Source organism: Symphalangus syndactylus, chromosome 17 (assembly GCF_028878055.3).
Source record: "Symphalangus syndactylus isolate Jambi chromosome 17, NHGRI_mSymSyn1-v2.1_pri, whole genome shotgun sequence".
NCBI lineage: Eukaryota > Metazoa > Chordata > Mammalia > Primates > Hylobatidae > Symphalangus > Symphalangus syndactylus.
This window is the reverse complement of record NC_072439.2, coordinates 37,346,585-37,368,043: the sequence shown is the minus strand read 5'-3', so window position 1 is coordinate 37,368,043 and position 21,459 is coordinate 37,346,585.

Sequence of the window (21,459 nt, the reverse complement as noted above, 5' to 3'; positions counted from 1 at the left end):
ACAACAAAAAAAGAATTTTGGACCAATATCCCCGATGAACATCGTGCAAAAATCCTCAATAAAATACTGGCAAACCGAATCCAACAGCACATCAAAAAGCTTATCCAACATGATCAACTGGGCTTCATCCCTGGGATGCAAGGCTGGCTCAACATATGCAAATCAATAAACATAATCGAGCATATAAACAGAACCAAAGACAAAAACCACATCATTATATCAATAGATACAGAAAAGGCCTTTGACAAAATTCAACAACCCTTCGTGCTAAAAACTCTCAATAAATTAGGTATTGATGGGATGTATCTCAAAATAATAAGAGCTATCTATGACAAACCCACAGCCAATATCATACTGAATGGGCCAAAACTGGAAGCATTCCTTTTGAAAACTGGCACAAGGATGCCTTCTCTCACCACTCCTATTCAACATAGTGTTGGAAATTCTGGCCAGGGCAATCAAGCAGGGGAAGGAAATAAAGGGTATTCCGTTAGGAAAAGAGGAAGTCAAATTGTCCCTGTTTGCAGATGACATGATCATATATCTAGAAAACCCCATTGTCTCAGCCAAAAATCTCCTTAAGCTGCTAAGCAACTTCAGCAAAGTCTCAGGATACAAAATCAATGGGCAAGTACCACAAGCATTCTTATACACCAATAAGAGAGAGCCAAATCATGAGTGAACTCCCATTCACAATTGCCTCAAAGAGAATAAGACACTGCTTTTCTACCATGCAGCAGGTAAACATAAATATATGCAAGTCTTGCCTGGTCAGATCATACATCAAGGTTAGCCTCTTAAATTTGTCTATGAATTTTCCTGGCACCTCTGAAAACTGTTTTAGTTTCTCCTTGCATATGGCTAATTCAGACATGGAAAAGGGTACATATACCTGTATAGTGTCCCTATTATCATTTGTCACTTCCCAGAGAGGGTAAACATTCAACTTTGCCACATGATAAGAGGCCCCACTGCATGTTGTTCTGGTGAAGCTCGGGTGTTTCAAGAGTGGGGTATGTATGTAAGACAGGACTCGAAGGGCAGGGAGAAGATGATGACCAGACACTAGATAACCCTGGAAAACTAGAAGAAGTTAATAACATGTTGCACACCTCACCATAACTGGAAGGAGTCTGACTGTGTTCTTATGGGGTGCTCAGACTGGCAGGGGGAGTTCCGCTCCAGCTAAGAAAAGCCTAATATTAAGGGGCACTTGCATTAAAAGGGTAATCAATTATGTGCTGTCCCTATTTTGTCTTTTCCTCCATCAAACATACAGAGGCTCATTTTAATTTTTTATCCTGACCAAGCATCAGAGAAGCCTATATGTAAAGTATTTCTTTCCATTTGGTTTCTCTTCTATAAAATTAAGCTGCAAAAAAAGGGGTCAGACTGAACAGCGGAAATGGGAAGGCTGTAACTTGTACATTGTAATGTATTAGTCCATTTTCACACTGCTATGACAAAACTCTTTCAGGAAAAAAGTGACATGCTGGGTTTACAAAGTAGGGTCGAGCTGCCCTATACCAGCTCATCAAAGATGACCTTATGGTTAAGAAATGAGAGGAAACTGTTAAGAAAAAGTCTCATGTTCTCCATCTTGAGGCTAATTGTTTGCACAGGGTTGTTATAAAAGAGGCTGTCACTAAACAGGCATATCTGATCTTAGCATGTAGGACTGTTAAATACCACATTTCAACTTCTAGTCATAACGATGGGGAGGTTATTGCTGATTTTTTTCTGATAATTAAGGTACAAAAATACTAGGTTCCAAGACATCTCTTTTTTTCAGTGTCTCTTGGACCAGTGGCAAATTAAATAAGAAATCAGCTAAAAGTCAGAGGATCGCTGAGGAAAGTAAAAGCTCAACTGTTTGGGGCCTCTTTCCTGGGGCAGCCTCCAGGCTACTACAAAACAGAGGTGGTGAGTAGAAAGGTGACAAGATGCAGAGCACTCAGGTGAGGGACAGGGAGCACAAGGTGGACAGTCCAAAATGAGAAAGTGGTAAACATCTTGTTTAGCCGAATCCATTCCCCTCAATATTCCTGAGGGCCCCTAACCCTGTGAGCTTGGCCTCTAATCTGAGTATGATGCCCCTGGGCCTCTAACTTTTGGGGCTGAGTCTCTCACCCTAACATTGTGCCCTAGAGCCTCTCACTTAAGTAGTAGTGGATAATCATTCTTGCCCACCAGAATGGCTTCACAACTCTAAAAGACGACCCACTTGCCAGGTGTCAGCTGATTGATTCTGTGTGGATTGCTTTCCTTGGAGTGGGAGTCTTGTCAGGGTGTCCATTCAAGGTGTTGCTGAAAGATGTTGCTGGAAAAGAGGGTCCTGATACAGACCACAAAGTAGAATTCTTAGGTCTTGTGCAGGAAAAAATGTGAGGTGGTCAGAGAGCACAGTGAGAGAAGCAAGTTGACTAGAAATGACTCCATTAGATTTGGACATCCTCAGAAAACAAGAGCAGGGATGCATTTTCTTTTGTTAGTGTCTCTGCTTATAACTAACTATAAAGAGAAAAAGTTATAATTAAACTTGGAATGTGCAGATGTACTCACTAAAGTCGGGGCTATTGATTTTAACAATGACCATTAACCCGTTGACCTAAGCTAGCTCATTAATATTGTCCTTACAAAAAAAATGCTGTCCTCCTAAGACATTTATACATTTTTCAGGCTTAGTGGAAAATGTCTTGTATGGCCACAGATATTCTGCAATTGTAATTTGTGGCCAGCTAAAAAATGTGGCTATTTTCAGACCATGAGTATTAATCTTCTAGATGCCTTGTGAGTACCTAGCTACTCATATTAAGATAGAGTATTCTAGTCATGTTTATTAAACTAGAAGCTTGGTAACCATGAGTTTCTCTAACACAACAAGTCTACTCCTCAAGGAGAAAATTTATTTCTCAGGAATTTTGTGCATTTTGTTTGATGGAATTTGCTATGTTTGCTAAAATGGCAGAAAAGAGTGAAATTAGTCCTCAAAGATTTCTCAAGATTGGATATAAACAAAATGATTATAGGTACTATGCAAGTTGATACGTTGATATTCAAAAGAAATTTTGTTTGAAACACAATGAGATTTTTATTTTTACTTATTTATTATTATTATTATTTTGAGACAGAGTCTTCTCTGTTGCCCAGGCTGGAGAGTAGTGCACCATCTTGGCTCACTGAAACCTCTGCCTCCCAGGTTCAAGCAATTCTCCTGCCTCAGCTTCCCAAGTAGCTGCGATTACAGGCATGCATCACCACACCCAGCTAATTTTTGTATCTTTAGTAGAGATGGGATTTCACTCTGTTGGCTGGGCTGGTCTCAAACCCCTGACAACAAGCGATCTGCCCACCTTGGCCTCCCAAATTGCTGGGATTACAGGCATAAGCCACCGCTCCCAGCCACAATGAGATTTTTAAATAATTCTAACTGATTTCCCACTGTTAAGCAGGGAGCTGAGCAAATTCAACAGATCATGGGCCTAAAGCAAAAGACTGAGGACAAACTCTAGAATGCATATGATTAAATTAATTACAATTGAAACCAAATCAAATTTAATAAGGCTGTACCTCTTAGTTTCAAGATGTTTCCCCTCATTTTGAAATGTGGTGTTATTCAGTGGAAAAGAAAACCAGTGTTTATCTCCAGAGTAAAGAACAGGGTTCCCTGCAGGGATTGATTGACTGAGAGCTATGGCTCAGGATTAAAAATCCTTCTATTTTCCACTTATAAACTAAAAATAAGTTTTGTCACAAAAGAGGCTGTCACTAAACAGGCATAGTTGATCTTCTCATGTGGGGCTGTTAAATACCACATTTCAACTTCTAGTCATAATGATGGAGAGGTTATTTCTATAAACTAAACTAAAAATAAATAAACTAAAAATAAATTTCTAAGCCCCTATTGACTAATGGACACCTATTCTTGGATAAGGACATTCCAGAGTTAACCTGAAAAGCTAGTTCAAGCCATGGGTCACACATGCCTCATTATACTCTCCTCCCTTTGGTTTTAATTTTAATTTCAATTTTTAATCTATTTTTGTGGGTACATATTTGGTGTATATATTTGACATACTTTGATATTGGCATGCAATGAGTAATGCATAATAAAAAATGGGGTATCCATGCCCTCAAGCATTTATAGCTTGTGTTATAAACAATCCAATTATACTCTTTTAGTTTTTAAAAATGTAGAGTTAAATTATTTTTGACTATAATCACCTTATTGTGCTATCAAATACTGTCTTATTCATTCTTTCTAACAATTTTTTGTACCCATTTAGCATCCCCACTATCCCCCTGTTCCCTCACTGCCCTTCCCAGCCTCTGGTAACCATCCTTATACTCTCTATCTCTATGACAACAATTGTTTCGAATTTTAGCACCCACAAATAAGTGAGAACATGTGACATTTGTCTTTCTGTGCCTGACTTATTTCACTTAACATAAAGACTTTCAGTTCCATTTATGTTATTGCAAATGGCAGACTCTCATTCTTTCTTAGAGCTGAATAGTACTCCATTGTGTATATGTACCACATTTTCTCTATCCAGTCGGCTGTCGAGGGACATTTTAGTTCCTTCCAAATCTTGGCTATTGTAAACCCTGCTGTAGCAAATATGAGAGTGCCAATATGTCTTTGATTTACCAATTTTATTTCTTTTAGGCATATACCGAGCAGTGGGATTGCTGGACCATATAGTAGCTCTATTTTTAGTTATATCAGGAACATCCAAACTGTCCTTAATTGTGCTCCCAGCAACAGTGTACAAGGGTTCCCTTCACTCCACATACTCACCAGCATTGGTTTTCGACTAACTTCTGGAAAAAAGCCACCTTAACTGGGGTGAAATGATATCTCATTTTGGGTTTGACTTGCATTTCTATGATAATCAGTAATGTGTAGCACCTTTTCATTTGCCTGCTTGACATTTGTATGTCTTCTTTTCATAAATGTCTACTTAAATTTTTTGTCCACTGTTTAATTGGATTATTATATTTTTACAGAATTTTTTGAACTCAATATATTGTAGTGTATTAGTCTGTTTCAGCACAGCTATAAAAAAATACTCAAGACTGGGTTATCTATTTATTTAATGAGATGAAGTCTTGATCTGTTGCCCAGGCTGAAATGCAGTGGTGCAATCTCTGCTCACTGCAACCTCTGCCTCCTGGTTCAAGCAATTCTCTGCCTCAGCCTCCTGAGTAGCTGGGATTATAGGCACCTGCCACCTTGCCTGGCTAATTTTTGTATTTTTAGTAGAGACAGCGTTTCACCATCTTGGCCAGGCTGGTCTTGAACTCCTGACCTCGTGATCCACCTGCTTCGGCCTCCTAAAGTGGTGAGATTACAGGCATGCACCACTGCACCTGGCAAGACTGGGTAATTTATAAAGGAAATGGGTTTAATTGACTCACAGTTCCACATAGCTTGGCAAGCCTCAGGAAACTTACAATCATGGCAGATGGGGAAGCAGACACCTATTACATGACAGCAGGTGAGACAGCATGTATGTGAAGCAAAGGGGGACGAGTCCCTTATGAAACCATCAGATCTCATGAGAACTCACTCATTATCAGAAGAACAGCCTGGGGGAACAACCCCCATGATCCAATCACCTTCTACCAAGTCTCTCCCTCAAAACCTGGGGATTACAATTCAATATGAGATTTGGGTGGGGACACAAAGCCTAACCATATCATGTAGCTATTCTTTGCTTTTCAGATGGATAATTTACAAATATTTTCTCCCATTCGGTGGATTTTCTCTTCAACTTTGTTTATTGTTTCCTTCACTTTAAAAAGGTTTTCTGACTTGCTGTAATCCCATTTGCCCATGTTTGTTTTGGTTGTCTGTGCTTATGGGGCATTATTTAAGAAATTTTTCCCCAAACCAATGCCCTAAAGAGTTTTCCCAATGTTTTATTGTAAAAGTGTGGTAGTTTGAGATGTTAGGTTTAAGTCTTTAATTCATTTTAATTTGATTTTTTATGTGGCAAGAAATAGGGTTCTAGTTTTATTCTTCTGCCTATGGCTTGCCAGTTTTCACAGCCCTATTTATTACAAAAACTGTCTTATTTTTTATTGTATGTTCTTGGCAGTTTTGTTGAAAATAAGTTTAGTTTAGCTGTATGAGTTTGTTTCTAAGGTGTCTATTTATTTCCATTTGTCTTTATGTCTGTTTTTATGCTAGTGTCATGCTGTTTTAATTACTATAACTTAGTAGTATAATTTAAAACCAGGTAATGGAATTACTCCAGTTTTGTTTTATATACTCAGCATAGCTTTGACTATTATGGTGTTTTGTGACAGTTCCATATAAATTGCAGAATTTTTTTTTTCTATTTCTGTGAGGAATGTCCTTTTTTTTGTTTTTTTTAGATGGCGTCTTGCTCTGTCACGTAGACTGGAGTGCAGTGATGCAATCTCGGCTCACTGCAACCTCTGCCTCCTGAGTTCAAGCAATTATCTGCCTCAGCCTCCTGAGTAGCTGGGAAGGCACCCACCACAACGCCTGGCTAATTTTTTTGTATTTTTAGTAGAGATGGGTTTCACCAAGTTGGCCAGGCTGGTCTTGAACACCTGACCTCATGATCCACCCACCTCGGCCTCCCAAAGTGCTGGGATTACAGGCATGAGCCACTGCCCCTGGCCTGTTACTTTGATAGAGATGGCATGAAATGCATAGATTGCTTTGGATTGTATGGGCATTTTAAAAGATACTGATTCTTCCAATCTGTGAACATAAAAATATCTTTCCAATTTTTGGGTCCTCTTTCATTTCTTTTATCAGTGTTTTACAGTTTTAATTGTTGAGAACTTTTATTTCTTTGGTAAATTCCCACACATTCTGTTTTGTTTGTGGCTATTGCAAATAGTGTTACATTTTTTAATTCTTTTTCAGTTAGTTGACTGTTGGCACATAGAAATCCTACTGATTTCTATATGTTGATTTTGTATTCTGAAAATTTACTCAAGTTATTACTTCTAATAGTTTTTTGCTGGATGCATTAGGCCATTCTCACATTGCTATAAAAATAATCAGTGATCGGTTAATTTATAAAGAAAATAGATTTAATTAGTTCATGGTTCTACAGGCTGTACAGAAAGCATAGCACTGGCTTCTGCTTCTGGGGAAGCCTCTGACAACTGACAAGGTGAAAAATAAATCCATTGCTTGCACATCACATGGTAAGTGCGAGGGCCGGGGGGAAGTGCTACACACTTGTAGATAACCAGCTGTCATGAAAACTTACTATTGTGGGAATGGCACCAAAGGAGATGATGCCTAACTGTTCATGGAAATCCTGCCCTCATGATTCAATCACCTCCCCACTAGGCCCACTTCCAACATTGAGGATTACATTTCAATATAAGATTTTGGTGGGAACACACACCCAAACTATATCATTTTGCCCCTGGCCATTCCAAATCTCATATCCTTCTCATATTTCAAAATACAATCATGACTTCCAATAATTCCCAAAGTCTTGACTCATTTCAGCCTTAACTCAAAAGTCAAAAGTCTCATCTAAGACAAAGCTAGTTTATTCCTCCTATAAGCCTGTAAAATAAAAAAAAAAAGTTAAGTACTTCCAAGATACAAATGGGGCAGAGGCATTCAGTAAATACTCCTATTCTAAAAGGAAGAAATCAGCCAAAAGAAAGGGGCCACAGGACCCACGAAAGTCTGAAGCCCAGAAGGGCAGTTATTGAATTGTAAGGCTCCAAAATAATTATTTTTGACTTTATGTCCCATTTCCAGGGCACACTAATGCCTTGGGAAGGTTCAACCTTGTGACTTTGCATGGTTCAGCCCCCATAGCTGCTCTCATGGGCTGGCATTGTGTGCCTCTGGCTGGTATTGTGTGTCTCTGGCTTCTCCAGGTGAAAGGTGCAAGCTGTAGCTAGATCTACCATTCTGGGGTCTGTAGGACAGTGATCCTCTCCTCACAGATCTACTAGGCCATGCCCCAGTGGGGAGCCTGCATGGGGACTGTCACCCCACATTTCTTTTCTCCATTGTTTTAGTAGAGGTTCTCCATGAGGGCTCCACCTCTGCAGAATGCTTCTGCCTTCACACCCTGGCTTATTCACACATCCTTTGAAACAAATGTGGAGGCTCCCAAGTCTCAGCTCTTGCATTTTGTACACCCACGGGCCTAACACCACATGGAAGCTACCAAGGCTTATGGCTTGCACCCTCTGAAGCAGTGACTGGAGTTGTAACTGGGTCAATTTGACCTACACCTGGAGCTGAAGCAATGGTCAGGATGCAGGGAGCCATGTTCCAAAGCTACCCAAGGCAGCAGGTCCTGGGCCTAATCCCAGAAACTATTCTCTTCTTTTAGGCCTCAGGGCCTGTGATGGGGGCTGCCTTTTAGATTTCTAAAATGCCTTCAATTCCTCTTTCCCATTGTCTTGGCTATCAACACTTGCTTTTTTTTTAGGTTATGCAAATATCTCTAACAAGTCGTTGCTCCATAGCCTGCTTGAGTTCCTGTCTAATGAAATCTTTATTTTTTAGCTGCATGACTAGGCTGCAAAGTTTTCAAGCTTTTACACTATGCTTCCCTTGTAAGTATAAGTTACAACTTATTTTTTTTTTGCTAGATCACGTGAGCATAGGTTGTTAGACGCAACCAGGCAACATCTCAAATGCTTTGCTGCTTAGGCATTTTTCCAACAGAAACCCTAAATCATCAATTTCAAAATCAAAGTTTTATATATCCCTAGGGCATACAGAAATTCAGCCAACCACTTTGCTAAGACAACACGCATGACCTTTGTTTCGGTCATAATAAGTTTCTAATTTTATCTGAGACTTCCTCAGCCTGGCCTTCACTGTCCAGATCACTATCAGCACTTTGGTCACAGCCATTCAATCAGTCTCTAAGAAAATATCAACTTTCCCTCATTTTTCTGTCTTCCTCTGTATCCTACAAACTCTTCCAACCTCTGTCTGTTTACCCAGTTACAAAGCTGGTTTCACATTTTCAGGTATTCTTATAACAATTTTTCACTCCTTGGTGCCAATTTTCTGTATTAAGCTATTTTTGCATCACTATAAGAGTGGCACTGGATAATTTATTTTTAAAAAAGGAGGTTTAAGTGGCTCATGGTTCTACAGGCTGTAGAGAAGACACAGCACTGGCATATGCTTCTGGGGAGACCTCTGGAAGTTTACAGTCATGGCAGAAGTTGAAGCAGAATCTTGCACATCATAGGGCAAAAAGCAGGAGCAAAAAACAGAGGGGCGAGTTGTTACACACTTTTAAATAACCAGATATTATCGGAACTCACTCACTATTATGAGGATAGTACCAAATGGGATGGTCCTAAGCCATTTCTGAGTAATCCACCCCGATGGTTAAATCATCTTTCACCAGGCCCACCTCCAACATTGAGAATTACATTTAAATATGAGATTTGGGAGGGGACACACATTCAAACCCTATCAGAAGAGTCTTTATGTTTTTTCAAATATAAGATTATATCATTGGCAAAAAAAGATAATTTGACTTCTTTTCCAATGGGGATGTCTTTTATTGCTTTCTCTTGTCTGACTGTTCCAGACAGGACTTTCAGAATTATGTTGAATAACAGTGGTAAAAGTGGACATTCTTGTCATCTTCCAGATTTTAGAGGAAAGGCTTTTAGTTTTTCCCCACTTAGTATGATACTAGCTGTGGGTCTATCATATATGACTTTTATTATGTTGAGATATGTTCATTCCATACCCAGTTTTCAAAGAGTTTTTTATAATTAAAGAATATTAAATTTTATCAAATAATTTTTTAGCATAATTGAAATGTTATATGGACTTTGTCCCTTTTTTTTTTTTTTTTTGAGATGAAGTCTCCCTCTGTCACCCAGGCTGGAGTGCAATGGTGTGATCTCAGCTCACTGCAACCTCTGCCTTCTGGGTTCAAGTGATTCTCCTGCTTCAGCCTCCCAAGTAGCTGGGATTACAGATGCCTACCACAGTGCCTGGTTAATTTTTGTATTTTTAGTAGAGATGGGGTTTTGCCATGTTGGCCAGACTGGTTTCAAACTCCTGAACTCAGGTGATCTGCCCACCTCGGCTTCCCAAAGTGCTGGGATTACAGGCCTGAGCCACTGTGCCCCACCCCTTCATTCTGTTTATCTGATGTATCACATTGATTTATTTGAATGTTGAACCATCCTTGCATCCCTGGGATAAATCCCACTTGTTCATTATGAATTACCTATTTATGTATTGTTTAATAGAGTTTGCTAGGTGTTTTGCAAATTTTTGCACCAATATTTTCAGATATGGGACTGTAGTTTGCTTTTTTAATATGTCTTTGTCTGGTTTTGATATCAGGGTAATACTAGCCTCAAAGAATGAGTTTGGAAATTTTCTTTCCTTCTGTATTTTTCAGTCTGTTCCTACTGACTTTTTTATTAAGGCTTTAATTTTGTTAATTATTATTTGTCTTTTCAGGTTTTAGATTTTTTCCTAGTTCAATCTTGGTAAGCTGTGTGTGTCTAAGAATTAATTTCCTCTAGGTTTTCTAATTTGTTGGCATACAATTGCTGATGGTAGCCACTAATGATCTTTTGATTTTCTGAAGTGTTACTCGTAATGTCTCCTTTTTCACCTCTGATTTTACTAATTTGTATCTTCTGTTTTTTAGTTAGCCTGTCTAAATATTTGTCAATTGTTTTTTTTCAAAAAACCAACTTTTTGTTTCATTAATCATTTGCATTGTTTTCTTCATTTTAACTTTATTTACTTCCACTGTAATCTTTATTATTTCTTTTCTTCTAATTTTGGGTTTGGTTTGGCCTTTTTATTCTAGTTAATTAAGACGTATTGTTAGGTTATTTATTTGAAGCTTTTCTGTTTTTTATGTAGGCAGTTACAGTTATAAATTTTCCTTTTATAATAGTACATCTTTTACTATATTCCATAGGTTTTGTTATGCTATGTTTCCATTATCATTTGTTTCAAGAAATTTTTCTGTTTTCTCCTTAACTTTTTTATCGGCCTACTAATCATTCAGGAGCATATTGTTTAATGTCCATGTGTGTGTATAGTTCCTGAAATTCCTTTTTTAATTGATTTCTAGTTTTATTCCCTGTAGTCAGAGAAAATGCTTGATATTATTTCAATTTTTTGGAATGTTTTTAGACTTGTTACTTAACACACGGTCTATCCTTGAGAATAATCCATGTGTTGAGGAGAAGAATGTTTATTCTGCAGCTGTTACATGAAATTTTCTGTAAATATCTACTAGGTTCATTTGTTCTATAGTGCAGATTGTCTGATGTTTCTTTGTTGATTTTCTGTCTGGAAGGTCTATACAATGATTAAAGTGGGGTGTTGAAGTGTCCAGCCATTATTTTATTGAGGTCTCTTTCTTTAGCCTTATAATATTTGCTTTATTTATCTTGGTGCTTTAGTGTTGGGTACATATATTTTTTCAATTATTATATCCTCTTGATGAATTGATCTCTTTATTGTTATATAGTGAACTTTTTAATCTCTTTCTACAGTCTTTTGTTGAAATCTATTTTTGTCTGGTATAAGTATAGCTATTTCTGCAAAGAACTCAAACAAATTTACAAGAAAATACAAACAACCCCAGTGGGTGAAGGATATGAAGAGACACTTCCCAAAAGAAGACATTTATGCAGCCAACAGACACATGAAAAAATGCTCATCATCACTGGCCATCAGAGAAATGCAAATCAAAACCACAATGAGATACCATCTCACACCAGTTAGAATGGTGATCATTAAAAAGTCAGGAAACAACAGGTGCTGGAGAGGATGTGGAGAAATAGGAACACTTTTACATTGTTGGTGGGACTGTAAACTAGTTCAACCATTGTGGAAGACAGTGCAGCGATTCCTCAAGGATCTAGAACTAGAAATACCATTTGACCCAGCCATCCCATTACTGGGTATATACCCAAAGGATTATAAATCATGCTGCTATAAAAAAAATGGAGGCTTTCTAAATAGATCTTCATTAATGTTGAAAGAACGAGGTTTTAAGTCTTGGTCTCAGCCAAAAGGAATTCCTCGCATACCCAGGAGGGATGAAACACTTGCATTGTTACGTTAGATATTCTTAGAGAGAAAGAGGACCATGTGTAATGGAAAATTGCTAACTTTGCCTCAGGGAGACCAGGTTGATTCACTGAGAAAGTTTGAATTGGTTTAGAAAGCATAGTTCTGAGTTTTCTAGGAGAAGGAGAAAAGTTAGGGTAGGGCATAAGAAATAATGCCCACATCATAAAGTTAGAAATATCTCAAATTAACAATCTAACATCACAACTGAAAGAATTAGAGAAGCAAGAAGAATTCAACCACAAAATTTATAGAAGACAAGAAATAACTAAAATCAGAGCAGAATTGAAAGAAATAGAGACATGAAAAACTTTTCAAAAAATCACGTAAAGTTTTTTGAAAAAATTAATTAGATAGATAGGGTACTAGCTAGATGAATAAAGAAGAAAAGAGAGAAGATTCAAATAAACCAAATTAGAAATGATGAAGGGAATGTTACCTCTGACCCCAGAGAAATAAAAATAACAACCAGCAACTACTATGAACACATCTACACACAAAAACTGGAAACCCTAGAAGAGATAGATAAATTCCTGGCCATATACACCAACTCAAGACTGAACCAGGAAGAAATTGAGTCCCTAAACAGACCAATAATGAGCTCCAAAAAATTGAATCAGTAGTAAATAGCCTACCAACCAAAAAAAAAAAAAAAAGCCCAGAACCTGATAAGTTAATAGTCAAATTTTAACAGATATAAGAAGAAGAGCCAGTACCCTTCCTACTAAAACTATTTCAAGAAATAGAGGAAGAGGGACTCCTCCCCAACTTTTTCTACGAGGCCAGCATCACCTGATACCAAAGCCTGGCAGTGACACAACAAAAAAAGAAAGCTTCAGGCCAGTATCCTTGATGAACATCCATTCAATAATCCACAACAAAATCCTTGCAAACCGAATCCAGCAACACATCAAAAGGCTAATTCACCACAGTGAAGTAGGCTTCTTCCCTGGAATGGAAGTTTGGTCCATCATGGGCAAATCAATAAAATGTGATTCATAACATAGATAAAACTAAAGACAAGAACCATGTGATTGTCTCAATAGATGCAGAAAAGTCTTCAGTAAAATTCAGCAATGCTTCCTGTTAAAAAGTCTCAATAAATGAGGTATTGAAGGAACATACCTCAAAATAATAAAGGCCACCTATGACAAACTCACAGCCAACACTATACTAAATGGGCAAAATCTGGAAGCATTCTCCTTGAAATTCAGCACAAGACAGGGATGTCCTCTCTCGCCACTCCTATTCAACACAGTATTAGGAGTCCTTGCTAGAGCAATCAGACAAGAGAGAGAAATAAAATGTGTTTAAATAGAAAGTGAAGTCCAACTACCTCTGTTTGCAAACAACATAATTCTCTATGTAAACCCTATAGTTGTGACCCAAAAGCTCTGTAAGCTGATAAACAACTTCCACACAGTTTCAGGATACAAAATCAATGTACAAAATTTGCCAGCATTCCTATACACCAAGAAGAGCCAAACTAAGAGCCAAATCAGAGAGGCAATTTTATTCACAATTTCCACAAAAAGAATAAAATAAATAGGAATACAGCTAACCAGGGTGGTGAAAAATCTCTATAGTGAAAATTACAAAACATTGCTCAAAGAAGTCAGAAAAAAACACAAACAAATGAAAAATCATTCCATGTTAATGGAGAGAAAGAAGTAATATCATTTAAATTGTTGTACTGCCCAAAGCTATATTGAACTACCAATGACATGCTTCACAGAAGTAGAAAAAGCTATTTAAAAATTCGTATAGAACCAAGAAAGAAACTAAGTAGCCAAGGCAATCCACAAAGCTTGAGGCATCGCATGACTTTACTTCAAACTATGCTACAGCACTACAGTAACCAAAACAGCATGGTAATGGTATAAAAACAGACACATACACCAATAGAACAGAATAGAGATCCCAGAAATAAGACCACATACCTACAACTATCTAACCTTTGACAAAGCTGGCAAAAACAAGCAATAGGGAAAAGATTCCCTATTCAATCAATGGTGCTGGAATAACTGGCTAGCCATATGCAGAAGATTGAAGTTGGACTTCTTCCTTATACCACACAAAAAAATCAACCCAAGATGGAATAAATACTTAAATATAAAACCCAAAACTATAAAAGCCCTGGAAGACAACCTAGGCAATACTGTCCTGGACGTAGAAACAGGCAAAGATTTCATGATAAAGACACCAAAACCAATTACAACAAATGCAACTATTGACAAGTGGGATCTAATTAAACTTAAAAGCTTCTGCTCAGCAAAAGAAATTATCAGTAGAGTGAACACACAACCTATAGAATGAGAAAAAGTGTTTACAAACTGTGTCTCTGACAAAGATCTAATATTCAATATAAGGAACTTAAATTTACAAGAGAAGAACAAACAACCCTATTAAAAAGTGGCCAAAGAATTGTCTATTCATGTCCTTAGCTTACTTTTTGATGGGATTGTTTGTTTTTTTCTTGCTAATTTGTTTGAGCTCATTGTATATTCTGGATATTAGTTCTTTGTCAGATATACAGATTGTGAAGATTTTCTCCCATTCTGTGGATTGTCTGTTTACTCTGCTGACTGTTCCTTCTGCCGTGAAAAACCTCTTCAGTTTAATTAAATCCCACCTGTTTATCTTTTTTTTTCTTGCATTTGCTGTTGGGATCTTGGTCATGAAATCTTTGCCTAAGCCAATGTCCAGAAGGGTTTTTTTGATGTCGTCATCTAGAATTTTTATACTTTCAGGTCCTAGATTTAAGTTCTTGACCCATCTTGCGTTGATTTTTGCATAAGGTGAAAGATAAAGATCCAATTTCATTCTCCTACTTGTGGCTTATCAATTATCCCAGTACCATTTGTTGGATAGGGTGTTCTTTCCCCACTTTGTTTTTGTTTGCTTTGTCAAAGATCAGTTGGCTGTAAATATTTGGGCTAATTTCTGGGTTCTCCATTATGTTCCATTTGTCTATGTGCCTGTTTTTATACCAGAACCATGATGTTTTTTGACTATGGTCTTATGATATAGTTTGAAATCAGGTAATATGATGCCTTCTGATTTGTTCTTTTTGTTTAATGTTGCTTTGGCTATGCGGGCTCCTTTTTGGTTCCATATGAACTTTAGGATTGTTTTTTCTAGTTCTGTGAAGAATGATGATGGTATTCTAATGGCAATTGCATTGAATTTGTAGATTGCTTTTGGCGGTATGGTCATAGACAATTCTCAGAAGATATACAAATGGCCAACAAACTATGAAAAAATGCTCAACATCACTAATGATCAGGGAAATGCAAATTACGACCACAATGCAATGCCACCCTACTCCCACAAGAATGGTCATAATAAAAAAAAATAGATGTTGGTGTGAATGTGGTGAAAAGGGAACACTTCTACACTGCTGGTGGGAATGTAAGCTAGTACAATCACTATGGACAATAGTGTGGAGATTCCTTAAAGATCTAAAAGTAGAAGTACCATTTGATCCACCAATCCCACTACTGGCTATGTACCCAGAGGAAAAAGAAGTCATTATACAAAAAAGATACTTGCACACACATATTTATAGCAGCACAATTTGCAATTGCAGAAATGTAGAACCAATCAAAATGCCCATCAATCAACGAGTGGATGAAGAAACTGTGGTACATATGTACGATGGAATACCACTCAGACCTAAAAAGAAATGAATTAATGGCAGTTGCAGCAGCCTGGATGGGATTGAAGACTATTATTCTAAGTGAGGTAACTCAGGAATGGAAAACCAAACATCATATATTCTCACTTATAATTGGGAGCTAAGCTATGAGGATGCAAAAGCATAAGAATGACACAATGGACTTTGGGGACTCAGGGAGAAAGGGGAGAAGGTGGTGAGGCATAAAAGGCTACAAATTGGGTTCAGTTACACAGATGAGGTGATGGATGCACCAAAATTTTACAAATCAATAAATAGCTTACTAATGTAACCAAATGCCCCCTGTTGTCCTAAAACCTATGGAAATAAAAAAAATGTTTAAAAAGTGGGCAAAGAACATGAATGCTTTTCAAAAGAATACATACATGTGACCAACGACCGTAGAATACAAAGCTCAATATCATTGATCATTAGAGAAATGCAAATAAAAGGCACAGTGAGACACCATCTCACACCAGTCAGAATGGCTATTATAAAAATGTCATAAAATAACAGATGCTGGCAAGGTTGTGGAGAAAGAGAACACATACACTGTTGGTGGGAGTGTACATTGGTCCCACCGTTGTGGAAAGCACAACAGTGCTTTCCTCGAAAGAGATAAAAGCAGAACTATCAGTTGACCCAGCAGTCTCACTACTGGGTGTATACCCAGAGGTATATAAATTGTTCTGTCATAAAGACACAAGCACGTAAATGTTTATTGCAGCACTATTCACAATAGTAAAGACATGGAATCAAACTAAATGCCCAAAGATGACAGATTGGATGCAGATAATATGGCACATTGTGGAGGAAAAAAATATTAAATTTGAACTCAATTGAACGGGGACACAAACAATGGTCACTAAGTCCTGGAACGAGTTGTGTGAGCCCCTTGAGGCATTCATCCAGTGCTGCTTCGGAGAAACAGTTATTGAAAAACAGTTATTGAGAAGCAACAGGCAATTGCAAAAAGAAGTTGACCTTTTAGTGTTCCTTGAGCTCAGTTGCGAAGGGCCCTCATGACTGGGCCTCATGACAAGCAACTGGTTACAAAAAGAGCTTGGTTCCCAGACCATGCCGAAGCTTCATGGGACCTCTCCTCATCTGTGCATGGACTAGTGGCCAATTCTGAATCCCAGGCTGTTGCTTCCCTGTCTAGTGACGAATCCACCATAATCTGGTGAGTGTAAATATATATATATGTATGTATATACATTTTCCCTTCTCCCCTTCCCATTAAAATTTGTTTATTGTATCACATGCTTATTATATCTATATTGCCATATACTCGAGATAAAGTAGGTTTACATTTAAAAGTATTGTGTGTTTCTTTTCTTTCCTCACACGTTTCCCACACAGAACACATATACACACCATGGAATACTATGCAGCTACGTGTTCTCACTTGTAAGTGGGAGCTAAATAATGACAACTTATGAACACAAAGAAGGAAACAACAGACAACAGACACTGGGGTCTATTTGAGTGGGGAAGGTGGGAAAAGGGAGAGGAACAGAAAAGATAACAATGGGGTACTGGGCTTAATACTTGTGTTATGAAATAATCTGTATAACAAGCCCCTGTGGTATGAGTTTATCTATGTAACAAACCTTCCCATGTACCCCAGAACCTAAATTAAAAACTGTTTTAAATCCTTTTTTTTCTTTTTTTTATTATTATACTTTAGGTTTTAGGGTACATGTGCACAATGTCCAGGTTTGTTACATATGTATCCTTGTGCCATGTTGGTTTCCTGCACCCATTAACTCGTCATTTAGCATTAGGTACATCTCCTAATGCTGTCCCTCCCTCCTCCCCCCACCCCACAACAGTCCCCGGAGTGTGATGTTCCCCTTCCTGTGTCCATGAGTTCACATTGTTCAATTCCTACATATGAGTGAGAATATGAGGTGTTTGGTTTTTTGTCCTTGTGATAGTTTACTGAGAATGATGGTTTCCAGTTTCATCCATGTCCCTACAAAGGACATGAACTCATCATTTTTTATGGCTGCATAGTATTCCACGGTGTATATGTGCCACATTTTCTTAATCCAGTCTATCATTGTTGGACATTTGAGTTGGTTCCAAGTCTTTGCTATTGTGCCGCAATAAACATACATGTGCATGTTTCTTTATAGCACCATGATTTATAGTCCTTTGGGTATATACCCAGTAATGGGATGGCTGGGTCAAATGGTATTTCTAGTTCTAAGTCCCTGAGGAATCGCCATACTGACTTCCACAATGGTTGAACTAGTTTACAGTCCCACCAACAGTGTAAAAGTGTTCCTATTTCTCCACATCTTCTCCAGCACCTGTTGTTTCCTGCATTTTTAATGATGGCCATTCTAAGTAGTGTGAGATGGTATCTCGTTGTGGTTTGATTTGCATTTCTCTGATGGCCAGTGATGATGAGCATTTTTTCATGTGTTTTTTGGCTGCATAAATGTCTTCTTTTGAGAAGTATTTGTTCATGTCCTTCGCCCACTTTTTGATGGGGTTGTTTTTTTTCTTGTAAATTTGTTTGAGTTCATTGTAGATTCTGGATATTAGTCCTTTGTCAGATGAGTAGGTTGTAAAAATTTTCTCCCATTTTATAGGTTACCTGTTCACTCTGATGGTAGTTTCTTTTGCTGTGCAGAGGCTCTTTAGTTTAATTAGCTCCCATGTGTCAATTTTGACTTTTGTTGCCATTGCTTTTGGTGTTTTAGACATGAAGTCCTTGCCCACACCTATGTCCTGAATGGTATTGCCTAGGTTTTTTTCTAGGGTTTTTATGATTTTAGGTCTAACATGTAAGTCTCTAATCCATCTTGAATTAATTTTTGTATAAGATGTAAGGAAGGGATCCAGTTACAGCTTTCTACATATGGCTAGCCAGTTTTCCCAGCACCATTTATTAAATAGGGAATCGTTTCCCTGTTTCTTGTTTTTGTCAGGTTTCTCAAAGATCAGATAGTTGTAGATATGCAGCATTATTTCTGAGGTCCCTATTCTGTTCCATTGACCTATGTCTCTGTTGTGGTACCAGTACCATGCTGTTTTGGTTACTGTAGCCTTGTAGTATAGTTTGAAGTCACGTAGCGTGATGCCTCCAGCTTTGTTCTTTCGGCTTAGGATTGACTCGGCGATGCGTGCTCTTTTTTGGTTCCATATGAACTTTAAAGTAGTTTTTTCCAATTCTGTGAAGAAAGTCTTTGGTAGCTTGATGGGGATTGCATTGAATCTATAAATTACCTTGGGCAGTATGGCCATTTTCGTGATATTGATTCTTCCAACCGGTGAGCATGGAATGTTCTTCCATTTGTTTGTATCCTCTTTTATTTCATTAAGCAGTTGTTTGTAGTTCTCTTTGAAGAGGTCATTCACAACCCTTGTAAGTTGGATTCCTCGGTATTTTATTCTCTTTGAAGCAATTGTGAATGGGAGTTCACTCACGATTTGGCAGTCTGTTTGTCTGTGATTGGTGTAGAAGAATGCTTGTGATTTTTGTACATGGATTTTGTATCCTGAGACTTTGCTGAAGTTGCTAATCAGCTTGACATTTTGTGCTGAAACAATGGGGTTTTCTAGATTTACAGTCATGTCATCTGCAAACAGGGACAATTTGACTTCCTCTTTTCCTAACAGAATACCCTTTATTTCCTTCTCCTGCCTGATTGCCCTGGCCAGAACTTCCAGCACTATGTTGAATAGGAGTGGTGAGAGAGGGCATCCCTGTCTTGTGCCAGTTTTCAAAGGGAATGCGTCCAGTTTTTGCCCATTCAGTATGATATTGGCTGTGGGTTTGTCATAGGTAGCTCTTATTATTTTGAGATACGTCGCATCGATACTTGATTTATTGAGAGTTTTTAGCATGAAGCGTTGTTGAATTTTGTCAAAGGCCTTTTCTGCATCTATTGAGATAATCATGTGGTTTTTGTCTTTAGTTCTGTTTATATGCTGGATTACATTTATTGATTTGCGTATGTTGAACCAGGCTTGCATCCCAGGGATGAAGCCCTCTTGATCATGGTGTATAAGCTTTTTGATATGCTGCTGGATTTGGTTAGCCAGTATTTTATTGAGGATTTTTGCATCAATGTTCATCAAGGATATTGGCCTGAAATTCTCTTTTTTGGTTGTGTCTCTGCCCGGCTTTGGTATGAGGACGATGCTGGCCTCATACAATGTGTTAGGGAGGATTCCCTCTTTTTCTATTGATTGGAATAGTTTCAGAAGAAATGGTACCAGTTCCTCCTTGTACCTCTGGTAGAATTCAGCTGTGAATCCATCAGGTCCTGGACTCTTTTTGGTTGGTCAGCTATTGATTATTGCCACAATTTCAGAGCCTGTTATTGGTCTATTCAGAGATTCAACTTCTTCCTGGTTTAGTCTTGGGAGGGTGTAATTGTCGAGGAATTTATCCGTTTCTTCTAGATTTTCTAGTTTATTTATGTAGAGGTGTTTGTAGTATTCTCTGATGGTAGATTGTATTTCTGTGGGATCGGTGGTGATATCCTCTTTTTCATTTTGTATTGCATCTATTTGATTCTTCTCTCTTTTCTTCTTTGTTAGTCTTGCTAGCGGTCTATCAATTTTGTTGATCTTTTCAAAAAAAACCAGCTCCTGGATTCATTAATTTTTTTGAAGGGTTTTTGTGTCTCTATTTCCTTCAGTTCTGCTTTGATTTTAGTTATTTCTAGCCTTCTGCTAGCTTTTGAATCTGTTTACTCTTGCTTTTCTTTTTTTTTTTTTTTTTTTGAAATGGAGTCTTGCTCTGTTGCCCATGCTGGAGTGCAGTGGCACCATCTCGGCTCACTGCAAGCTCCGCCTCCTGGGTTCACGCCATTCTCCTGCCTCAGCCTCTCCGAGGAGCTGGGACTACAGGTGTCCGCCACCACGCCAGGCTAATTTTTTTTTGTATTTTTAGTGGAGACGGCATTTCACCGTGGTCTTGATCTCCTGACCTCGTGATCCGCCCACCTCGGCCTCCCAAAGTGCTGGGATTACAAGCGTGAGCCACTGCACCTGGCTGCTCTTGCTTTTCTAGTTCTTTTAATTGTGATGTTAGGGTGTCAATTTTGGATCTTTCCTGCTTTCTCTTGTGGGCATTTAGTGCTATAAATTTCCCTCTACACACTGCTTTGAATATGTCCCAGATATTCTGGTATGTTGTGTCTTTGTTCTCGTTGGTTTCAAAGAACATCTTTACTTCTGCCTTCATTTCATTATGTACCCAGTAGTCATTCAGGAGCACGTTGTTCAGTTTCCATGTAGTTGAGCAGTTTTGAGTGAGTTTCTTAATCCTGAGTTCTAGTTTGATTGCACTGTGGTCTGAGAGACAGTTTGTTATAATTTCTGTTCTTTTACATTTGCTGAGGAGAGCTTTACTTCCAACTATGTGGTCAATTTTGGAATAGGTGTGGTGTGGTGCTGATAAAAATGTATATTCTGTTGATTTGGGGTGGAGAGTTCTGTAGATGTCTATTAGGTCCACTTTGTGCAGAGCTGAGTTCAATTCCTGGGTATCCTTGTTAACCTTCTGTCTCGTTGATCTGTCTAATGTTGACAGTGGGGTGTTGAAATCTCCCATTATAATTGTGTGGGAGTTTAAGTCCCTTTGTAGGTCACTCAGGACTTGCTTTATGAATCTAGGTGCTCCTGTGTTGGGTGCATATATATTTAGGATAGT